Consider the following 6,293-nt stretch of genomic DNA (forward strand, 5'->3'; position numbering starts at 1 on the left):
TTGTGTGTTCAGTTGTTCGAACATTCCCCTCAGGGACTCCATAATCTCACGGCCCGTAAGTATGGGCTCATGCTTCTTGGCCAAGACTTCAGAAAGACTTTTACAGATATACGCTCGGGCCCTCTCGTTTTCTCGTGTCCATCGTTTGTATGCTTTTCTAACATTTTGAGCAACATTTAGAGTTAGAATGAGAGGACAGTCCTCCATTAGGACAAAACGAAGGTCATCGATGATTAGAATTGTATTGATTGTATTTTTCCAAGACGTGTAATTTTCACCCATTAATTTGTCAACAATGAGTAAATTAAGAGTTTAGGGAAAAAAATTACGAATAAGTTTGCCGAAACCATACAAATTAATTATATTAGTCTACTTGCATTAAACCACTTAGAAAAAACCAATCAATTTTAGTAAAATAATCTAATGTACCCTAAGTGACGTCTATTTTGCAATGATGTTTCAGTGAGGCAGGACGAAAGCCACTGTAGGGTGATCAGGTGCCCCTTCGTTAGAATGAGACAATCTCAACCAATAGACAGAACAACTCCTTGTTACTGTAACTATCAATTACCATTGTACAGTCCAAAAATTATTAAACTCGCTTAACATTTCTTGTAAGTGTAACTTCTCATTTTAGATTCTAAAATTCAGCCTCAATGAGCCAACCGTGATTAGGACATGAAACTAAAATAATCCTATCCATTGTTGGAGTTTGAATAAAGCGGCATGCAAAAAAAAAAAAAAAGAAAAAACCATTCGTAGGGGGACACTCAAGGTGCCACGAGGTCGTACATGAAACTTTATTTCAAACTAATGAGAGAGACCGAGGGATGTGTTGCCACATTTTCCACTCCCACTTACTATAAATACTCTCTCCATTCACCTTGATATTGATATATACAAACACCATTCGTAGGGGGACACTCAAGGTGCCACAAGGCCAAGTATAGATCTCCCGATGTGAATTTTTAGGGAGAAATGTGAAGAGGAAAAATGAAGTATCATATACCCCATTTTCCTCCACTGAGCGTTTTACCTATAGGGTTAATTAACTTAGGAAAACCCAACTACTGATTTTAACTACTGTTTAATTTGTCAAAAACAACACTTGCTTTGGATAGTTAAACAAATTTGATTAAGGTTTATTAAACACTTTTACAAACTTTAATCAAACATTGCATGCTTGTAACAAATCTATCTAATTCGCCTTTCCAGGTAAGTTCCCAGATAGGGGTGCTACATTTTCGTCAACTTAAACATCCCAACCTAGATAGAACTAGCCTTAGACAAAAGATCTCTTATAGATACATTTGTTACATTGTTAATCTTTTAAAAAAGAAATCAATTTAATCCTATTAAATCAATTAAAAGATCAAACTTAAATTTCTAATCTCATTAGAAAAGTGATCTCAAGTATATATGAATCGTATTTTAAAACAATTTTAAAAGATGATTATAACTGAATGCTTGCATGCAATTTTGATTTATTGATTTTAATTTCTAATTTCAATTAGTTAGAACAATTATAAACAAATGAAATAAATTAAAATCATTTATTGCCTGTTGACCTACTTAGTAAATTATAACATTTATAAGTTACCTAAGGTAGTGTCATGCTTCATGCAAATTCATTTCATTACTAACTTATATAATAATTATATATTAAGGTAATGAAATAGGCTAATAACAATCATGCATAGATACATTTAACCATATATTATAACACTTATAATATAAATGATGCATGGATATGTTATTAATGAATGCATGCATATATTATAACATTTATATTATATGATGCATGGGCATGGGCATGCTATAAAATAAATCATGCAACTAGATATATTTATCACATTTATAATATAACATGATGCATGAAATTAAAATCATAACCTATGGTGGGATTTTATACTATACGGCATACATTATGGCATATAATAATAAAAATAAATAAATCATACATCACATGCATAATATAAAAGCAATTGATGGACTGGGATTGGACACCTAAAAGAAAATTAAAAAACTAACTACTATAAAATAAAAACCATCCGATTCAAAACAGGTGAACCAAGCCTTGAACCGCCCAAACAAGACCACAAGTCGGTCTAGAGGAACCCAAAAAACTCGAACCAAAGAACCCACGAACAGAACTAGACCAATAGACCATGAACCGCGCGTGAATTGTAGCTGGATCACGCGTCTTCTCCATCTTGGAGCATCGCGACACTATGCCCTAGTGTCATGACGCTATGAAGAAGATCAACGTCTGCAACATCGCAACATCGTGATTCTACAATACAGTCGCCTATTGTATTGCTTCGAATGCCTTCAAAACCTCAACAAAATTCATCTCGCTTTCTCCAAAACTCGATCGGGATCATCACAAACAACTCCAAAACATAAAATTATAGACTCGATAATGATTTATGCCCCAAAACATGGGCCCTTACAAAACAATTTTGTAAAAGAAAAACAATTAAATCTAAAAGTCCAATCCCGAAACATCCATTATTGCAAACAACATTCATCAGCCAGAATACATCATATGAATTAAGAATGCTAAATCCCACCAAAACTGTAAAAAAAACATTCTTGAAAATTAAGAAAATTGGGACCAAAACCAATGTCTTTGATACTAATTGAAGGAACCTAGTTAAAAGTCCTTGAGCGGAAGCAAATCGTCCCGATTTCCCAATTTTCACATAACTTAGAATTTACAGAAAACATACAGAAGATCATGCATTTAATTTAGAAATTACAGGATGCTAAAAAATTTAAACACAGAAGAATGAATTTAGGTTCGAAACCCTTACATTTGAAGATCGTTCTTCAATGGATTCCCTCGTACAATAGGCACTACCACAATGGCTACCTCAATATTCTCTGGGATGAGAACCCAAGAGTTGTGGGCTCTGGCTATTTTGGTAAAGAGGGAATGATGGAGTAGAGAGGAGATTGAGAGGGTTTCAATTTTTCCTGGAAAATTTATTTTTTCATTCTTCTCTATAAAACACACACTAGAGAAGAAGAACTAAAGCCGCCCCACTATCACGTAGTAGTTGAGAGAGAATAAGGGAGAGAAGTTATTTCTCTCCCATCAAACTTTAAAAATAAAAAATAAATAATTTTAATTTATAATTAAAATCATTATATATATATAATAACTAACTTATTATATATATATATATAACATACTAGTTTAATATTGCATCATATACAATATAATCTTTAGTTTTAATTCTCTCATCAATGCATTTAATATAAATCTCATTTATATTAAATTAAACTATATGAATCAAATTCACATAATTAATATTTGAATTATATTCAAATATTTATTTCTTCTCGAGTAAACTTTACATTATAATGTATCAAATACATTATAGTAATTATATCATATATGATTAGATTAAATTAATTATATCACATATAATTAATTTCCTCAATTAATTTCAACAATTCAAATTAATCCAAAAATTGACTCTCATTAATTTCCATTAAGCTATAGAGGAGACCTCATGGACCTGTAGCTTGAAGCTCCAACGGTATGTGAATAATTAATTAAATTCTTCAATTAAATTATTCACCATCCGTTAACTGTCGGGTATTTCATTAAAGACCGATAACTGCACTCTTCGCACTACAAATTTGTTTCAGGGTCCATTGAATATAACTAATCAACAATACGATGACCCTTCAAAAATTGCTCGTAAGTACAGTTGGGCCAAAATTACCATTTTGCCTCTGTAATTACATCTAACTCATTAAGTACCACTTATTCCTCTAATGAACGATAAATCATAGTCCAACTATGGCCAAACCCCTCTCGGGCCAGGAGAGGGTGTGACGCCATATTGCTCAAGACCCGAAATCTCCCATTAAGGGAGAAATTTATCTATTTACCCCGACATTGGGGAAGGAGTGAATTCCTTATTGTGTAGCTGTGTTCCCAACTCCTCAATCAGACGAATCCCTAAAATGGTAGGCTTATTGAGCGGCGATCTGGCCACTCTCACCCATACAAATCAAAGGACCATCTTTATAGGCAGGAGTCCACAACTTACTCAGGATTCAAATCATGTTACCTTTGGTCATCCTAGTGAAATGTAAGTCTCTATTATGAATGGCGTTATATAATGCGACTAAACATTCCGTGGTCTGGTCTTATAAAAACTCCTTTGTATAGAATATCCTTGTTCATATGTCTCCACATGAATGATTAGAATCAGATCATTTGTAGCACTTCACAACGATTGTAACCTCTACAAAACGAGTCATACTCGTAGTGTCACTAGGATAAGGTATCCAGCCTTATCCATCTACTACAAACCATTTAGGTTATCGCTTAAACATGATCCACTTCTATGTATCTACATACATGTTTAAGCTACACGATAACTTGGATCATAGTTTACTGGTTTGTGGTTAATGCAACTAAAATTGAAATAAAACATCATATTTTTTTTTTAAAGAAATAAGATGTTTGTACATTATAATTACAAACTATAGGACCCTACAAGATTTAAGGTGTCACACCTCATCCCAGACTATCCTCTGAGCCTAGGATAGGATATGACTGCAGCAGTTATCAACCCTTTTGTTGACACTTACTGCCTAATAATCTTGCAGAAATAACTCTGATACCAATGTACAAATTTAACAATCAACTGATTAAGTAGGCCCATTTTATTACAACAATGTAACATTTATACAACTCCAAGACTTAATTACAAGTTTACAAAAACAACTGTAAAACCCTCCGGAAGTGTAACTGTGGCACGTGGCAGACCTTGACCTTAGCAGCACCTTGGAACTCCTCACCTTTCGCTACCTGGGGGGGGTGTAAAACATAAAACATGGAAAACATGAGCTATAAAGCCCAGTGAGTGGTGCCTTTAGATAAAAAAAATAACTTTGTCAACAGAAATATACTTTTGGAAAGCAGTACATAGTCAACAAGAACATTACCACAAATTCAATATTATTTTCCAGCCAAACCGCTGGTTAAAACAATCAACCCCAGCTTAACCACTAGTTATCACATAATAAAAACATCCCCAGCTTTACCATTAGTTATCCCTGGCATAATCCTACATTTTCCCTAGTACTTTCACACGTATACTAAGACAACAACAATTCCTGTGGAAACTGTCCCTGTACCCTATTATCTTGCCAATGTACACATCGACTATTTTCTAGCTATGCTTAGGTAACTTGACTATATTCCTCGTCGCTCGTCACCGACTATCATTTCTCACCAGCTGAAGCCGACTATATTTTCCTGCCAAGTACCATTTTAAGCATGCTAACTATATATCTCGGGTACAATTCTAGTTTCCAACACAAACATACAAGCAATATCTTAACAAGCATAGTAACAAGATAAACTTATATTTCTGATCATGCTAATTTAACATTATACCCTATATATATTTACCTATATATAGAAATTACATCAACAATACAACAACACAATAACCACTCACCTTGGTTGGTTAGGAACTTTCCTTTCCGAAGTTCCTTAGGTTTCCCTTTTGAACCCTAAATTCCATATTCAAATATCAGCTTAGATTACTCATATTTCCAGAGCTTATTTTAAGATACTTTCTTCTGAAAACATGTTCTAAAATGTCTCAGGAAGCTTACCATAAAATCTTAGCTCATAACTTCTCATGGTTTGGCCGAAAACATCAAAAAATCAAGACTGGCCTAGCTTACCTAACAGCTCGACCTCTCTGTCTTGTCCTCACTTTTCAGCTCGATTCCTTGAAGCTTCTTTTTCGGTAGCCCTACCCTGAAAACTAGACTCTTTTAGATTTCAGATGGCTTTAGAATCACATCAAACGCACGAGTATTCTGGGAGAACTCCTCGTTCCAAGTTGATGCTACTTCCTGTCTTTTCTACCCGACAACATCTCTCTTCTTAGAACTTCTTGACCAACGCATGGTCATGCTACCAATGCATGCGTTCTTCCATCAACGCATAGTCTTCTCTTAATTAGTCCTCACACACTCTTATTTATGTCCTTTGAAGAGAATTGAGTTCTCATCTGAAGTCCTTGGCCCTATTTATAGGCGTCCAAGATTGCTCCACGACCAACACCTCCTACTTGGCCGCATGTCCAAGTGTCTTTTCCTCACACCATCAACGCATTCTTACATTAGCGCAAGCCAAAGTGTCTTCTTCTCCTTTCACCAATGCATAGCCCTCAACTTTTACATGTCTTCTTATGCATCCACCTAATTTTCTTAAGGCTTAAGATTTTCTCCTAACTAGCCACATGTCCGGA

The sequence above is a fragment of the Benincasa hispida genome, chromosome 8 (genome assembly GCF_027475165.1).
Source record: "Benincasa hispida cultivar pf3 chromosome 8, pf3_genome.v1.1, whole genome shotgun sequence".
In the NCBI taxonomy this organism is placed as follows: domain Eukaryota; kingdom Viridiplantae; phylum Streptophyta; class Magnoliopsida; order Cucurbitales; family Cucurbitaceae; genus Benincasa; species Benincasa hispida.